Below are 19,140 nucleotides of genomic sequence, written 5' to 3'. Positions count from 1 at the left end.
AACCAAGACTATCCTAATGAATGTGAGCAGTTCTGGTAGCAACATCTCAGTCAGACACTGAACAAGCTGGTCTCTATGGAGGCTGACCAAGGAGGACTCCACTTCTCCAAGACAGACACACAAAAGCTCATCTAATCTTTGCAAAAGCTCATGTGGACAAAGAAGAAAGCTCCTGGTCATCAGATAGGATGAAAATGGATTTGGAAACAGGGATGTGGCTTTTGTTGAGCAAATCTAAGACGAAGCATTCAACCCAAAGAACGGCATCCCTTTGGTCAAGCATTGAAACACTCGGTCAAGTGAAACATTACATTAATTCTAGAGGAAAACAGCAGTCTGCAGAAAAAATGTGTCCTTTGGCGGCACTGGATCTTTGAACAAGGCAACGATCTGAAACAATATGAAGATGTTGGAGCCGCCCAGTCAGAATCCAGACCAGAATCCATCTAGAATCTGAGGAGCAACTGAAGACCAAGAGTGATGGAGAGGAAGCCTTCAACCTCCAACATCTGTAGATCATCACTAAAGCAGAACAAAATCCCAGTGGAGACATGCAAAGTGCTTGTTAGTAATCATAAAAACAGCTTGATTGATGTGGTGGCAAATCAAGGCTTTGTACCAAATAGTAAGAATAGCTTTGTACATAGCACTATTACTAAAAAAAACAAACACAATTGTTAAAATTCATCACTAACCACAATGTCTTACCATCTTTTGTCATGTGTTCATGTCATTTCCAGCCAGAACAGACCCGTTGGTCAAATAAAAATTCCCTATACATCAGAATGTTAAATGGGTGTGAATAATTTGGGGCTTAACTGTACCTGTGCCATAAGTCAAACATGGCCCAGTCTGCTACAAATCAACTGGCCCACTTTGCATTAGCAGACAGACAGAAATGTGTCACCGGCTGCACTCATTGTTGCTGGGAGGTGCAGTCTAGTCGGGCCACTGGGGAAGGCCACACGCAAACTACACTGTCTGGCTCTGGGGTAAAGTAGCAAACCCATATGACTGCATCCGACCGTGATAAAACCATAGTGTATATGACACACTCCTTATAGATGTACAGTTTTCCCTCCTCTTACCACCCAAACCGTTCAAATTGCTCGGGAAGGTAATCTAGCCCGAAGGTCACGTGACCCACGTTGGGGGAATTAGCGGCGCATTCCTCCAGCTGTCATCGCCACATAAAGGTCTGGTTTAGGAGAAACCCGACTCCCAAAGCCAAGTCGCCACCTCTCCTCTCCTAGCCTCCCCTCCTCACCCACCATCCCACTTGGCTTCAGAGCTGCATCCTCCTGCCTGTGAGCCTGATCATTTGAATACAAAGCAGAGAAACAAAGATGTCCTTAAAATAGAGATGCTGTCTGCGGCGTGCTTTCAAAGAAGCACACTGCAGAGACAGAGCGAGGAAACTCAGAGAGGGAGAAAAAAAAACTGAGAAGGAAGAGAGAAAGACAGCGAGATGAACAGGCTTATGGAGAGCAAGTGAGACAGTATATTGATGTTGGATAGGTGGCTGGATACATTGATTTCCTGTTAGTTCTGGCCTGGTTATGTACGGCTGATTTGTCATCCAATACAGGTTGAAGCACTGTCTCTGAACGTGCTCCGAGCCGGGCTTCGCTGCCTTCTCTGTATCGATGTGTGCACAAAGGATCATTACATTACCTCTGAGAATGTTTCCCCATCGGGAATGTTTACTGTAAGAGCTTTCTCTCTTGCCAGGTTAGTAGATATCGTTGCAGTCTCACTGTAACCTCAGGTACGTGATTTGCACACCTTAGGACTGCAGAGTGGGTGTCAAGCTGGGGCATAATGATGCTAATTAGCCATTATGGAGGAGAAAGCTCCAGCTTTGAGTTCTGATTTGATGACATCAGTTTGAATCGGCAGTAAAATAGCCAATGAAATGCACACTTGAAACCACGTTAAATCAATACTGCCAACCAGAAATCGCCTCAACTCACCACAAGCCTCGTCCAAGCACTTACAAGCAGCATGTCAGCTTTGTCTACCCTTCGATAAATAAAAATGATGAGGAAAATGTTTCAAAAACACTCCTCTTAGAGATTTCTGGGCTTTCCAAAACTGAATGAGCCACCTGACACAGTATGTTGCCCTGGTTTCAGAAAAGCAAGATCATCAGGCATGACGCAAAGCTCAGCCTCTCACATCTAATTGTTTAGATGCAGGTAGTCTCAGGGGGATAGAAACTGAACATGCCAACATGACACGCAGGAGCGGAGGAAAAGGTGAGTTTCTGGGAAGATGCTAGGAAAGACCAATGGATGTCATTTAGTTCATGCACTGAAATGTACTAAAATACAGAATCTTTGAAATGATGTTTTTCGTTCGACAAAGACACGAGTTGCAGAAGCTTTTTTGACTCCGTAGATTAGATGGATGTACATGGACAGAGCCCCTATAAATAGCAACCAATCGCAGGTCCCCCCCGGGTGTCATGGACAGGGCCTTGACACTGGTGGCGGAGGAGGTGAAGCCGTGATGCAGCTTACACTGTAATGAGCAGCGTAAGGTGGTTTATATGATCACTAGATGATAGAGAAGCATGAACACAGTGAAGGAACTGGATAATAACTGAGAGGTGGAGCTCAGTGTAATAAGCTGACAGTTGTCTTGCTGCTTGAACATGTGCTAAAAGCTTTATTTATTCCCTTTCTGGCAGAGGATTAGACGGAAAGATGTTACCACTCTCATATCTTCCCCATTAAATAAAAGGCCTAAGCTTAGTTAGCTCTGCTAGGACTGGGCTCAGTGGATCCCACCTGCATTTCAGCAACTCTACAGCTCACTAATTAACTAATTCCCAGTTTCTGGGAATAAAGCATATAGAATAAAGTTATTATGATGAAAAGCCGCAATTTTAAGTTTAGATTTGGTTATATTTCCTTATGGAATTGTACGTCACACATGATATGTTTATGGACTCTTGGGAAGCTAAAAATTTGACAATTCGTTCAGTTTCTCGTGATGATAAATGATATACTTTTTGTGATTTTATAAAAAAACAAAAACAAACACATTATAGAGCTTACCAAAGGAGCAAAATTAAACATACCAGCATAAAATAATCAGGATTTAAGAGACAGATAACAACACAGTATGACATAAAAAACTGCAGTATTAAAAAAAAAAATGTCAAAAAATATTGGAAGTAATTATACCTTATCTGTCTAAAAATGGAGCAGTGTTGCACAGAGTTAGGCTAAATGTTTCCCATGTTTCCAGTCTCAGTGCTAAACTCAGCTGGCTGGCTGAATTTTACAGCCTTTTATGTAACAAACAGATATGAAAGTGATGTTAATCTTCTCCTCTTGAACTCTCCAGCAGGAGGCGAATAAGTGTATTTTCTAAACTGTCAAAGTCCTCTAAACCTGAAAAGTAGCCTGCAAATATGTAACATCAATCTGTTATTCATGTAACACATGACAGTAAACCGACATGTTTTGATTTCTCTGTGGGTGCTGGCACTAGGATCATTGAGAAAGTCAGTACAAGAGCATACTTTTATGCATCCCAGGACAGGTTTCCACTGTCGCTGATGGAATTTCAATAGTTTTTACGGTTTTGAATTCGCTGCCTCTGTGGTCAGTGAGCTGCAGTTCATCCTGCTCCAGCTGATTCAGCTGTGCCTGGAGAATGCATCTATTTCATGGATCTCTGAGAAAACACAACACAAGTTCTCCAAGTTTTTGAGAGTAGTGTGCAAAAAATGAAAAAGCAGTTTCTCATTTTGTCGTACAACCTGTACAAGTTTACTGTGTGATGTGACTTCACGTGATTTTTTGCTGTGCTAATGTAGCAGTAAACTCATGAGAACTACAGTCATGTTTGCCCAACTAATAATATTTAGAGGTAGAAGAACATGGATTTTTTTTGAAGATATGGCTTTGATTTCTTCAGGCATCAAATGCCTCTACAGTCATTTCATAATTAAACACAGTCACACTGCATGCATTATGATGAACAAGATACTAGAGGGTATTTATTGTCTGAAAACGTGACCAATAAGGGAAACTTTGATAGTGAATGTGGTTAATGAGTTTGTCAGCTGTGCTTTTTGTGGCCATGATCTAGTTTAGTTAGTAGGTTTTGTAGAAAGTAACACTAAAAAGAATAATAATACTGAAAAAACAAATGTAGAATATGATTGTCCTGTTCAAAAGCACGATATTGATGATATCTAGACCTCTCACACCAAACATAAAACAGCAGACCAACGTACGTTTGCAGATGGACTAACAACACGATTTTATAGCAGAAAACTTGTTTAGAGACCATGTAAAAAGCTGATGAAGAAGCCATAAGCCAGAACCCACAAAATTTAAACAAATGGCAAGACGTGCCCTCCAGTGAGCAGCTAAACTGAGAGTGAAAATCTAATCTAAAGACTGAGAAAATCTAATCTGGCCACTCGCAAGTAGGATAACTTTCATTACTGAAGCAGTATGACGACAAAAAACTCAAACTGTACCATCTGAACAAATGAAACAAAGTGAAGGAAGTAAAAAAAAAAAATGAGCTGCACAACTGTGCTCTGTGATATAGGAGACAGAGATGGATTGTACAGTATATACCATATATGCATGTAGACATATAGCTTATATTCACATGCACACAATGCACAATACTCAAAACACAAACTGGCACAAATACAAGCAAAATCACATTAGTCAGGTCTTGCCAGCCCACAGTTTTCATTTTACTCATTGTGGTCTGGCCAGTCTCAGTAGGTGTTTGGTTGAAAGAGACATCATTTCACCGAGGCTGTGCAAAGGATGATTAATGGGCCTCGCCTTCGCTCAGACCTCAGCATAAACCTTTCTTGTGTTTAGGGATTGAGTTGGTGTAAAACAAAGGTTGATTGAAATTGATGGTCTCCAGAAAATTTTGCTGATATCATACAAATGCTTTTAAATCAGAGCTGATACAATTTAAAGTATTTACTAAGTTAGTAAACCTCATGATTTAGTTAAAGAAATGTACAACAAAGTTAGCCTGGCCGTCTTAATTTGAGCATCTGGTACCACCAGCTCACTCTCAGTGACTGGTTGACTCCCACTCAAAGCCGAAGTGAAGGGCCAATCTAAGGACACTGTGCACACCCATAAAATAACAGCTTACCAAAGTAGCCACACTCAAAAGGATACCCTGCTTTATCATCTATTTTATTCACAGCTGTAATATAATTTACAAAATGAACATCATTCTGCATTGAAAGAGACTTGAAACTTGCTACTGAGACCATAAACTCATTGAGAAAATGTTTTCTGAGCGAACAAATCAAGTGAGAAATAGGGTCATTTTTTCATAGACTTCTACACAGTCAGATTAGTTTTTGCAAGCAGGAGTTGCCCCCTGCTGGCCATTATGCAGAATGCATGTTTACTTAATACAAAGTACAGCTGAGGTTGATGATATTAGTTTTGCAGGTAGTAGAACACAATTCAAGATATTAGACAAACTGATATTTAGCCTGATGGTAACACTACAGGAAAAACCATCAAGGCATTCAAATCTGTCCTCCATGGACCATGAATGATTTAAGAGAATTTTACAGCTATCCATTCAATAATTTTACAGATATTTTACCCAAAAACAAAAACGCCAACCTCAAATGGTGGTACAAGATTATCGCCAATGTCAGTAAGATTCATCATTTGGCAGGCCACAAATGTCTGCACAAATTTTCATGGCAATTCTTCCCACGGAGATGTTTCATTCTGGGCCAAAGTGACCGACTGAGCAACCAACTGAGAGGACCACACAGCCATCCATAGAGCCACTCTGTAGCATGGCTAAAATTTACAGACACTCAGGAGAGTATAAATGTAAATACATTAACAAATATCATCTTGAGACTAAAGTACCAGACTGGCTTTACAATGATAACATCTTTGTACAGCCCTGTTTGATGGCACACAGACAAAAGTAGCAAAGACTTGGCAAATGAGAGGCAGAACACACTCAAACACGCTGTTCGCCATGAAAAACTGCACCGAGGATAATCAGATAACACTGTAGTTACAGAGAAAAGCAATAAACAGTGCATTAGATAGATTCATGGGATGAAACCCTTGATATTCTCTACACCAGAAACTATAGCTTCTGATGGAAAAACAAGTTTCCAACCTGGCCAGTACAAACAACAGCCAACCTATGACTTGTGTCCCTGCGACGCCGATAACAACATGACCAATCATGCAAGCAAAAACACACAACTATGACCAATGAAAAGAATGACTGTTGCTGGCTTAGCAACAGGGACAGCTCGCTCTCACAAGACCAGAGAGACCATCCATCTCCAGGCTGACAAAGAAACATTATACTTTCACGCTGACTAAAATCTACCACGGAATCCAGCTCCAGAAGTTAACATCTTATTACGTTGCTTGTCGTAAAGCCAATTTTGAAATCATGCACTCACATATGGCATCTTTTTTTATCTTGCCACTGCTACAATGTGTTTTTGTGTGTCTCATGATATTTTGCTCAGAGAAAAATTGATTTCTCTACTCCACACCCTCCCCCTCTCTCTCTCTCTCTCTGAAACTCTCACTAGGGTTTTCTCCTGATCTCCCTCTTCTGTGTAATTTAGGCACTCCCACCGTAATGGACACCCTACTCAGGGGCGGTGAGTGGGAATCCAGGGCTGCCACTCCAACTACTGTACTCACAAAGAATCTTAATCAGCCTCTCGGATAGCTACTACTCTCATAGTACCAAAACTCAGAGGCTATTGAGACAGAGAGAAGAGAGAGGGTCCTGGAGATCAAGGAGAAAAGGGAGTCGGGGGAGCTGAACCCTCTGTCTCTTCAGCTGGTCACATGCTACCAGCCATGCACCTTCTGCTCTCCCTATGGACGTGGGTGTCAGAGTGAAACATGGCATCCAGCCCGGAGCCAAAGATGCATCAGGAGCACCATGTGTCCGCCCTATCACTCGCCCTTCTCCATCCGCCTTCACTGGCTCCTGCCAATCAGCTGACACCGGGGCGTCAGGGGGCTCCTCGGAGGACGACAGCAGTGCCATTAAGCATATTAGATAATAAAAGCATATTAGAGTTGCAGAGTGTTGATGAAAAAACCAAAGTCTGCAGCGACTATAGCTGGGGTTGCTCCCTAGCACTGTGCTGACAGTGCAAAGCTGGGAGAAAAAGGAGGAGGTGGGGGACTACCTGGGTGCAAACACTGGCACTTCTGACTGTTTGAGGTTGTTGAGGACAGCAGTGTTACATAATAAAAACCACTGTAACACCTCAGACTGAGGAAGAGCTTCTTACAGCATTCTCTGTCGGTTTCTTGAAAACATGCTCAGTTAATCCTAAATTATGATTTATAGTGCCCAGTTAATTTAATTTAACTGTAAAAACGCCTCTAGCTGAACATGTGCTGGGGCATGTTGCAGATCATTTAACCTTGAACCGGACACAGAGTGTTGGGGAGTGACAGAACACACGAATGCATATTTCGAATATGAGCAAGGAAGCAAGTTACAGTCGCATTTAAATAGGCAGTGATCAGAATATACTCTTAAAATCAATACATTGATTTTTGAAGTTTGTGTTATTAACTTTGATACTTTAACGGCATCATTAATTTCCCATAAGATCCTGCTCACCGGTGAATCACGATTCAAGCATCATTCAAGCATGCTACTCAGTACATTACTAATCTAATGGAATAAATTACAAATTCTATTTAATGGGCATGTATTTTGTAATAAATGGAGAAGTACATTTTAAAAGTACATCTCCCTACACTGAGAATAAGACTTGGAACATGGATAGTATGAATAGATGGATACATTTTACGTGCAGGATTTTCATGTGTTAGCCTCAACTATTTACCTTCACTCTGCCTTTTTCATCAACTTTGCCCACAACCCTCCCCATCTCATCCATCTTTGCTCCCCATAAGTTGATGACAACCCTGCAGCAGAGGATAAACATGTAGCCCTATGATGAGCGGCACACACTTTTTTTTTTCATCATCTGTTTATTTTCTCAATCACGCTGGGTGAGCCTGTGTCAGCAGCTCTGGGGTTTTGCTCTGGCAAGAGGCGGGAAGGGAGGATCCTCTCCTGGGGTGAAAAAGTTTGTAGAAGAAGCATGGCAGAGACTAGGTTGTCTGTGCAAATGCTACTGAAAGATACCCAGTGATCACTGGTAAGAGAAATGCCAGAGCTACAGTGTGACACAATCTCTAAAATACCAGTTTTCTCTACTTTCATTGATACCTTCCCTAACAGAGAGATCCATGCTGAGCGGCACCATCACTGACCATTCGTCTTTGACTGTTAATCCACCATGACAGTGTGACAAATGTGACATGAGATTACTTCACTAAGGCTGCAGTGCATTGTGGAGATGATTCAGCTACTGTCATGCCTTTTGTGTGATTTTGAGGCTGCTCGATGAACTTGTCTCATCAAAGATTATTAGGCTTTTCAGGCCCACACCCAAATCAATCTTCTCCTCGAGGCCCGAGTCTGGAAAACACAATGTTATACTAACATTAGAAGCAGTTTAGTGGGAGTGCAACCAGTATTTTGTCACAGCGAACAGTTTTAAGGGCCACAGACAACCGCAACAGTGTGGCCGTCTACGGCTAAAAACAAGTGCAATGAAGCAACAATCAGGAGCAGTCAGACAAACAAGTCGACTGTTGTTCCAGATTAGCTCCCCGCTTAATTTGGAGGTGAAACCGAAATTGAACACACTTAAAATGTCACTGATAATTACTCAACGAAAAGGAAAATACATACATAGTTTGGAAAATTGTTTACTTAATGCATGACCGAAACGATCAATCAACCACCAGAACAGTTGCCAGTTATCTTCCAATTAATGTGAAAAAAAATTGTTTTGATTCTAAACCCAAGTTTCTCACAGAATTGGTCTCATTTAAAAGATGTGGATCAATGGAATAAGTCTGATTATTGCATCCTGCTACTTGTCTCTTCTCTCTGTCAGTCATATATACTGTTTCCAGAGTCTGTCTCCATAATAAAATTACAAAATTTACTGTCATATAGGAACATTCCCTTGTGTTACCATGAATTTAATTAGCCAAGTGCAAAATTTCTCTCAGAATCATTCCCCAGAAATATTTAGGAAGAGAATCTGTGAGAAAATGTGCAAAGTTTATACCTTCCCTTGATAAATAAAACAATCAGGACGTTTTTTTTCCCCCATTATCTCTTGCAATATTTGCAAGAAATGAAAGACCATTCTCTTGCTTTGGCACGGTGTAAATGTAGTGCAGGGAGATCGGTCTGGCAGTGCTAGACTAGAATATGACAGGCACTCTGATTTAAAGCACAGTGCCAGCCTGTCTTCTGTCTAGACCCAGCTAGGAAAGTTGTCTGTAGGAATGCTCATGCAAATATTGACCTTCAATTAGGTGAAACAGACGCCCTCGCTTAGGGGCTGCAATATGGAGGCATCAGCAGAAACATTGTACACATAAACAGTTGCAGAATATATATATATATATACACACACATATATATATATATATATATATATATATATATATACACACACACACACATATATATATATATATATATGAACATGCAGTGAGTGTACACAAACACATCTTGTATAAATAAGCCTTCATTTGCAGTGAGAGCTGACATCAAATGGAAGACAAGCGCAAAACCCGAAGCCTTTTAAAAGGTAGTTTTAACCTCAAACAGGATGTCAGCACAGCATCAGTAGGTCGCAAAACCGCAACAAAAATTAACAGTTCTGGGCTCACACAACACATGCACACAGACCGAAATCTGTTGAGTTTTGTACCCTTTAATGGGGAGAGGAGCGAGTGACCTTCCCAGCTGATGGCAGTCGACCACACTCCTGCATAATTAACAGCATCTAAAATGAGGTGTTCTTTATATGACCTTACCTGACAATGTTAGGGCACAGCTTGCCTACAGAGACCATGGTAAATAAAAAATACGCATGTGTGCAACCAGCAGCACACGCACAAGCCATTTTTTTTAATTTAAATTTTTTTTTACATGCCACTGCATTCAGCAATGATTTATTGGATCATACATAAAAAAGAGCATGCCTCAGAGCACCCCGCAAGCCAGCACACTTCACAGCATGAAGCCACGCCAGGTAAGAGAGTGTTCCTCAAGGCTGAACATGGTACACAGCAGACTGACAGCACCGTGAGACAGACAAAACAAATCAGGGATTCTACTGAAGGCTGCTCCACAGATTTCACAGGGCTTTTTTAAAGAGTGCAGCCAAAAAGAGGGGGGTTTGAGAAGGTTAGTTCAACCTCTCCGCTTCAGTGACGGTGACATGGCTGGGGAGGATTGTGCTGGAGCATCGCCTGCTGCCTTGATTTGCTCGGCAGATCCGCGGCGGGGTTAGAAGGATTTTTCCCAAAAAGCCCTCTTACCCTCCCGCAGAGCAGAAATCCCCTCCAAACCTTACTGGCAGTTACTGCAGGGACTCCTTACATGCTGAGACAAAGGATTCCATAGGAGGAGAGGAATCTGTTTTAAAGAGAGATACATTTTTTAAGCCACTATAAGGGCATATATAGAGTTAGAAAACTTGTATTCTGTATTTCTACTCACTGTCTTGGGACTGGCATAAGACATCACAGATGGAGATGCTCATGTAAGATGCAGCAACAGGATTTTGGAGGAGTTAAAGCAGAGGTACACCAGCTATCTCTGCAGGTGTTAGTTAATGAGCACAGATTAGAGTGGCAAGCAGACGTGGAGATTCTAATCTGTGCAGATGCATTGTGAGCCGAGGGGTGTGGTCGGAGGGGCATCTTGAGGCCCAGGGGGGCAGAAAGCGAGAGATTTGGAAGAGGTAGAGATATCTGGTCATGAAATATAATACCTCGCCTGCATCATCGATCAATATTCACGCCAGGCGTGTATCTATAGCTGCTCTTTCAAAGCTGCACGGAGCCTCATAGGAGATTTACTGTATGTGCCTGACCTCCAAAAAAAAAGACGAAATGTGATTCTTTCATTATATCTGAATACGCGCTGATTGAAAAAAAAAGCATTGTTACCGTCTTCAAGCCTCTCCCCAGCATTACACAAACCTTCACCAGTGATATCCTGGCCGAGCCCTTTTCAGACATACCTGTGGTGTGCAGCGCAGAAGCTTACAATCACACTACAACAATAACGATTGCACAACGCTGGCCACTGTGGAAAGCAAGCACAAGCACAAAAACGTCAGCCTCAGTGTTGAAATAAGGAGAGAGCAGATAAGTTTTAATATACACAGAGGATAACAACAGAAAGTATAAATCCAAGCATATTATGGCCCTGTGAAAAAGTTGCTGTGATGTAATAAACTTGTGGCCTATTTCAGGAAGGATTGCCACTACATCAGCAAACCCCTTAACATTCCACTTGGCTACCAACTGCGCCGAGGTAAGTAATGATTAACTCTTATGAAGGGAGTGTTTGAATGAGTAACCCCTTCCTTGTCCGGCTGTCCACATTCATCATTACATAACCCGGGGGAACACACATGGGAGCGGGCCGGGGGGACGCACTTACACACATAGTACAGACTGTGCTGCCTGGCAAACACAAGGAAACTTTATCTCTGTTTGAAGGGGGCAGCCAACACACTGGCCAGGGTGAGAAGCTGATCCGAGGCCCTGCTGACACTGATTGACAACTATACCCCCAACAAGCACAAATGATCCAAAAGCAGAACTGATGATCACACATGAGGCCACAAAATGAAATAATAGAACCTTTTCAGAATGCATCACAATGCGACTGAAGGCCCAAAGTGGAATTATTAGGCTAGTGGGGCAGTTGTGAGGTTGCCAGACTGGCACTCCTGGCCTCCATTTTGCACTGTGTGTGTGTGTGTGTGTGTGTGTGTGTGTGTGTGTGTGTGTGTGTGTGTGTGTGTGTGTGTGTGTGTGTGTGTGTGTGTGTGTGTGTGTGTGTGTGTGTGTGTGTGTGTGTGTGTGTGTGTGTGTGTTTGTGTATCTAAGGTCTTGTTCCTGGTTCACTCCGGTCTACCAGCACTACAGTGCCGCTATTCTTTTCTGGCGCTTCAGAGAACAGGATTAATGACCAGCAGCAGGGACATGAAAAGGTTGTGTCCACCAGCCACCAAGATTTTACAGCCTTGGGTGTGTGTCAGCGCGTTTTTTTTTCTTAGAACAGAATGATAACAGCGCCATCCTTCTTACTAACCTACTCTCTAACAAAACAAAACATGCTCGCACACGCCATTTAATACTTTGTGTAATCTGTAAAGCCAACAGTGATGCACAAGCAGAACAGACTGTCAACTAACATCTTTCTCTGAAGGTATCACACCATCAAGGGTTCAGGCTAAACTGCCACTCTTACTATAGAAAAACTACCCCTGATCCTTTGCTCCTGAGTAACCATGGCTATCAAACCCTGCAATAGTGCAGTGTCTGAAGGTCTGAGCAGGAACTCCACTCGACCCCCTCGCTGCCGATGGCATTTCATGCATTTAAATCAACACGTCGCCACCTGCAAGGCTGACTCAGTGTGTGTGAGCCGTGAAAGTGGAGAGGATACGCCAGGTGAGTGTGTGCAGGGATATAGTGTGGAAGGTGTTGAGTGTTTGTGTTCAACTGGAAAAAATGGCCCGTTTCCATCACGAGTGCTACTACTTGTGCCAAGGATACACAACCACACACAAACATACACAAACCTGCCTGACTAACCGATGAGATCTTCAGTAATCAGTGTTCGTGCTGACAGACTTATGCTTTATTGTACCTGAGCAAACCCATTGCGCAAGCCTACCACTACAATGCCGAATACCAAAGCTTTTTTGTAATGAATTGGCGGTGATGAGTGCTATAAAAAACAGGTTCTCCAGTTTTATGGATAACAGCACATTTGCTGACTTTAAAACATTGTAATTATTCTTAACAAGCCTCTTTCTAACACTTGAGCCAAGTTACAACAATGGTATAAAAACATCAAAGCGATTCGCAACTGTTATGCCAATCCATGCTGAACCTATAAATGCCAGTAATCGCGGGTATTATTCAGCGATCAAATGCCTCACGATGTCAAACAGTGTTGGAAATGTGCAAGGAAATGGTGCAGCGTTCTCCTTGGGTGCCTGCTGAGCTAGCGCCTTTTCTTCAGCCAGCACCACAAGTGGTCTTGATCCAGGCCAGAGTGGAGTGCTGTAAGGCTGTCACTTTGTGCTGATTCAATAGAAATAATTGCATATTGGCCTCTCTCCATTTATCCCCCTTCACCACTGTGGTCTGACACCTTACTGTATTTTTGTGCTGCAAGTTACAGTACAGACCCAACACTGGGGAAGGCCACTGCAGCATTACTGCTTGTTCTTTTCTTTTTTTTTGATACCATCCACATTCCTCTGGATTGAGTCGGGGAGCTGAGTATCGATGAGGTATTGAACCTCCTCTCTCCGCTATAAAAAGTGTTTTTCAGCATCACCTGGCTTTACAGCAAACAGCTGTGTAACCACTGTGGTCTTCCTCTACATCCAGCAACACATTTCAGATGCTCACATCCCCTCACTTCCTCACAAAGTAGCAGTAAAGATGTAAAGAGTGCCATGACCAATGGTGGAGCCAGACACTTTTTATACGAGTGGTCAGACTGAAACCATTACTCACATTGAGGTGACACAATATCTCATTGAAGAAATAAAAATACCCTTTATTTTTGGTCACTCACTCTTATCATTTGCGTATCCATTCAGGACAGCCATATTAGTACATGATAACCCATATACAGTAAGATAAGCTTTTTATAGAACCCTAAAGTTGTGCTTTTTAAAATTGCAGATAAAGGTCATAAGATAACTCCAAGTAGAATTACATAAGCTAAGCACAAGTAAGACACTTATGTCAAAAGTGTCCTTGTTTCAATAAGGACAGCCACCTAGCCACTATGTCCATCCAGCCTTTTCTGTCTTTCTTCTAGCAGTTAGCACCACTTGTTTCCAGAGCAAGTAGGTTCCATCCCTACAGTCTTTAAGCGTCTGTACAAAAGCTGCATAGTCAAACCATTCTCTAGCACTGACACGGCTCTGGCTGCACCTGATTGTCATTCTGCCTCAGGGGGACAAAAACCTGTATCTGTATTATTTTAAACAAGTCACAATCTTCTTGGGTGGTGCTAAGCCCAGGGTGCAGCAATAGTGTCCCATCAAAACAGTGACAGGCGGATTGTTTAGCACCCACAGAGGCAAGCGCTATTATTAAAATGACTAATTCACTGAGAAGAAAAACAGGCAGGGCTGCCTTATTGCACAATCCAAGTCTTTGGCAAAACATCCCGTAGTGAAAGGGATTTTAAAAACAGTAGCATGTAGACTGTGGAAGAGCAGGAGAAAGATGCCAAAAAATCACGGCCTATTCAAACAAATACCCGCAGTCTACATCTGGTGAGTCAGACTAGTACAAGAGCTTTAACTAAATCCACAACTAAACCTAAATCATACTGACTTTAATTAGTAAAATATGAAAATAACAGATTCTTTAATTACAAATTTTAAAAAACAAATGTCCTTTTTTAGTGTCTATTTTCAGTGGCAATAATGTGAAATCTTTGAATTGCTACAAAATCAATCAGTTATTCTGTTCAAATTCATCTTTATGGAAACAACAGCCATAGAGAAATGGTTCAGCAAAAAGTTCTGAAATATATATAAGAAATATAGTAGTTTCTGGATGTAACTCTAGTTCTATGAAAAGAATAAACCAGGGTAAGATGTACCCTACAATAGTTCCCCTCCAGACCACTACATATAGTCAGTTTTCATGTCAGATGACAGCAGCCTTGCTAATCTTTAAACAGTACATATTCATTTTACTGGTCTAAGGAAATCAAAGTAAGTGATTCTGAGGTAGGGTGATGTAACAGTCCCTGTGTTGTAAAACATGAACACGCTTTTTTTTTTTTTTTTTTTTTTACCATTTACACAAGAGTCATATGAAGAGTTATCTATTAGTTTGAACAAAAAACTAAATATACATATTCTGTAATATGTGAAGATGTAAGAGTAGGACATTTGGGAAAATACTTTCCCTGATAAAAGGATATAGTATTATTTTTTCTGATAAATTATGTAAACTCTCATCTAATACTGTCGCACAATAATTCACCAGCAGAAAAAAGAGTATAATGTGTAATAATAATTGTCTAGTATTTGTATTAGAAAGCATTAATATTGAAAATATAGTTAGTATCATGCATTTGGTACAAGTTTACTGTGAAGATAATTAACATGTTTCTGTAGTTTGTTCATTTTTAACATTTTAACACTACACTATCCCAAACTCTTATTTCCTGCTACTTTCTTTACATCATTTTCTGTGTATGTGTTTGTATATTATGGGTTTTATGAATCTGTGCACCTTTAGTTTTCTACATTAGTGTGATTTTTAATCATGTCACTGTACCTAGCTGGTGCCTTTATGCATCTTTGATGATTATGTAAATAATTTGTACTTTACAACAGAGGGGGAAAAAAGTATTTAAACGTATTTTTTGCAATCCTAGATTAAAATTCTCAGCATCATTATGATTTAATCATAATGTCCATTTAAGCCTTGTGTGTGTGTGTAGATAGATAAGAAAATAGAGATGGATGACAGGCTTCAGTGCTGGTTTTGTGTTTTGTGGGGTGACCAGATGTTATTGCGGCTGTGGGACCCCTGGAATGAACTTTGGCTCTGTCCCTGAACAGATAGATAGATAGATAGATAGATAGATAGATAGATAGATAGATAGATAGATAGATAGATAGATAGATAGATAGATAGATAGATAGATAGATAGCAAAAACTTCTAAGTCCTCAACATGACAGTTACTCTCTGGCATCAAAGCTTGCACAGGACCTACTTTGCATAATAAGCAAGTCAAACAACAGTCCTACAGTCACTCATTGTTTCAGCTTGCAGTTCTATGTCATTGCCTATGACCTGTGTGGCATGAATTCTCAAAAATAACTACCAACAGAAAGGGATTTGATTTGCCAAAACAAACGTGCTCTGGTCATCTATCATATAACAGCAGATCACAAAAGCATGATGTCATCCTGTAAAAACCTGCCAAGTGTAGGTGTAGCCCGTCACAGACAACTTCACGGGCTCCATCGGGCATCTAATACAGCCTCGAAGTGCGCAGCGTCAGTCTCCACTGTTGCTCCCTCTTCAACTGGTCCCTGGTTGAGGACAAACGGGGTGAATGAAGGTGCATGATGAAGCATATGCTGTCAGCTGGATGTGCAGCGCCCCCGCCGCTACTTCAGCCTCTTCCCCGCTGCAACCTACTGTAGTTTGGAGAGCCCCAGATCCCCCCCCCACCCCGAACTGAACCGACTGCTGCTGAGCTCCACTACATGCAGCACATCTTCAAAACCATTCATGTCAGCACACGCACAAGCTCGAACCAGGCAACTTCAACACAAACCGAAAGAGATCTGCGCTCAACTTCTCTCTCTCTCTCTGCCAGCCACTCCACACACGCAAACTAGCAGGAATAACAAGACGATCGGGTTCATATTTACCGGCTCTCCACGGTGCGGCTTCTGCAGCCGTTTATCCCGAAGCGAAAGGGCCACAAGTCCGCATTTCCTGGATTGCGATGCGCTGGAAAGAGGCGCTCCGTCCCCACGTTTAGTGTGGAGCCGGAGAGGCGCTTCTTCTTCTTCTCCTCCTCCTCCTCCCCCCTCTTCTTCTTCTTCTTCTTCTTCTCGTGGTGTCAGACCGGACAGCGATGCCACACTCAGCTGATCGTCACAACAAAACAACATCTCGCCCTACGCAAGAAAAAAAAAAAAAAAAAAAAAAAGAGCCCACACCACTCCGCGTCTCCGCACCACCCCGCACGGCAGGTCCGCCGGGCGCCGCCCCTCCTGTCGGCCTCCGCCAGTGGGCAGGCTCGCCGAGCGCCCCCCTGCATGAATAATCATGAGCTGGAGGAGGCGCTCAATGGCTGACGAGGAGCAAGTTTCCTGGTTAATGCTATTAATTCTAATTAGCCAGGCAACGACAATGAGCTCTGGAGACTAATTGCTGCGAGTCGTACACTCCTGATCTGCACATTTCTTATTAATTCAGCTATTTTATCTCCACCACTGCACCCTAAAATAGTGCCGAGGCCAAAATCTGAGGCTGCAAATCAATTAGCTTCTCCTGGATGAACTCTTTAGGGGTCACAGCAGGTTTGTTTTTTTCCTTTTATGCACCACTTGCTGATTTGAAGATCATGTTTTTCTGATTTCCCAGTCCAGTTTCTGATCTGCCTATCCACCACTGCACCCTAAATGAGCCTAAAATAGCACCGAGGCCACAATCTGAGGCTGCAAATCAATTAGCTTCTCCAGCAGTTTTTTTTTAAATTTATTGTTATTATAGTTTCCACCACTTGCTGATTTGATGACCCTAATTTTCTGATTTCCTCATACCCAAGGGTGCATGAGTTGAGCAGTGGTGAGAGTTGGGTACCATAAAGGTCACTGAGGTAGGCAGACCTCACTACAGTGCATCTCGGAGATCAAATAGTGCTCTAAAGGGCAGCGGACATCAGAGCAGACAGGTGGAGGCTTCACTCAGCATCCCGGTACACAAGCTTCACATGGAGGAATGATGCCCTACATCCTGCTGCACATCTTAATATGGCTTTTTTATGATTCACAAATCACAAAAACCCCATATTAAGATGTGTAGCAGAGGAGAAACTGATGCAGAAGAAGTCACATTTCATCGTCTCTGCACTGGAGCGTACAGTGAGTCTTCCTCTTTTGTGTCTCATATTTTCAGAGCTGCTTGTGCATCAGCATCCAGCACTCCCAAACTCTTTGTTCTCGCTGTTGAGAGCAGCGCTGCAGCAAAGAGGAAAGGGAAGGAGAGGGAAGGAAAAAGTGCGAGGGGAGGGGAGTGGAGAGGAGAGGTGGTAGAAAAAGACGAGAGGATCGAAAGAGCAAAGAGAGACAGTGGGAGGACGTGAGAGACGGAGCAGGAGATGGTGAAAGAAGTGCAGGGACATGCTGCGGTGTGAGTGCTCCGTACTGCTACAATATGACTCTGACAGGCTTATGTAACCAGACTGGCCTGGCATTTGGCTCACAGCAGACGCCGGCTGCACTGAGTGTTATATAACTGCATTAGCTGCTCCTCTGAGCTGAGCGAGAGCATGCGCACAGGAGAGCTCTGCACACTCGTACAAACACTCTCAGGCTTCTAGACTTTCAGACTTCCAAGCATCAGGACGGAGCGGCTGCTTTGCACTGCAGCCTGGAGAGAGAGAAACCAAGAAAAAGAGTCCAGAGGAAGTTCATCAGAGCTGATCTGCTAGTGGTCTATGACTGGAGAGAAACTACACAGTCAGTCTGTCAGGCGTCTTCCCATCATCCAGCAACAGGTTTCCCATCCCAAAAAGCCTAACTGGGGCTTAATGTTGGGTAAATGTTTCCAGTGCACATGCAGTATGCCAGCAGGGTCCAAACTCAATTAGCTCCCCCGCATGCAGAATATAATTTAATGGGTCTGGATTCCACTCTTAAAACCCAATTACACCGCAGACGGGCATTTCCAGTCATTCTGTCACAGAGATGGTCAGGGATGCTCAGTCCTCTCACGAAATCTGCATCAGCATCAGCAGCAGGTGCACTACTTCATGTATTGTAAAGCAAAACTGAAATATTGTGTGTTTTACTAGTGAGAACGAACTCGACAAGTGAATGCAAAATGCTGCCAAACGCTGACATTTCCGAGCTAATGTGGGAAAATGGAAGTGCAGATTAAGGTCAGGGCTAGCACTGCAAGTGATAACCATTGTCTCAGTCAATCTGCAATTAAAAATCCCAGGATGCCTAACCAAGCGTGACTGCAGAGCTGTGCTAAGTGGCTCATAATCAGCACTTTACAGCGTCTGATCTCTTATTAGAGCGACAAATTGCATCTGATGATAACAGAGGAAATGAAGGTGGGATTTATGACACTGGAGCCAATGGCCAAAGACGGAGAGTGTCTTAAATCTATCCTAGGAGGAAAAAAAATCGGTTCACATTTGTACACCTGATGATAACGGGGGGAAATAAAAGTGCGATTTATGGCGCTTAGCTAATT

General features: G+C 42.5%; 1 protein-coding gene across 5 annotated transcripts in view; it reads right to left on the bottom strand.

Moving 5' to 3' along the window:
* LOC111565710 (transcription factor HIVEP3) overlaps window positions 1–16,845 on the bottom strand; it is a 50,619-nt gene extending 33,774 nt beyond the window's left edge. For 4 of the 5 annotated variants that reach the window (XM_055013689.1, XM_055013690.1, XM_035946262.2 and 1 more), the window contains exon 1: window positions 16,578–16,845. The gene's annotated coding sequence lies outside the window, so the exon portion shown is untranslated. Of the gene's footprint in view, window positions 1–16,116; window positions 16,233–16,577 lie in introns of all 5 variants that reach the window. The other variant, XM_023265900.3, reaches the window with a different exon arrangement.
* Between the last annotated feature and the right edge of the window lie 2,295 nt (window positions 16,846–19,140).

Source organism: Amphiprion ocellaris, chromosome 9, assembly GCF_022539595.1.
Source record: "Amphiprion ocellaris isolate individual 3 ecotype Okinawa chromosome 9, ASM2253959v1, whole genome shotgun sequence".
NCBI classification, from domain to species: domain Eukaryota; kingdom Metazoa; phylum Chordata; class Actinopteri; family Pomacentridae; genus Amphiprion; species Amphiprion ocellaris.
The sequence above is the reverse complement of the archived record's forward strand: the minus strand, read 5'-3'. Positions and strand labels throughout refer to the sequence as shown.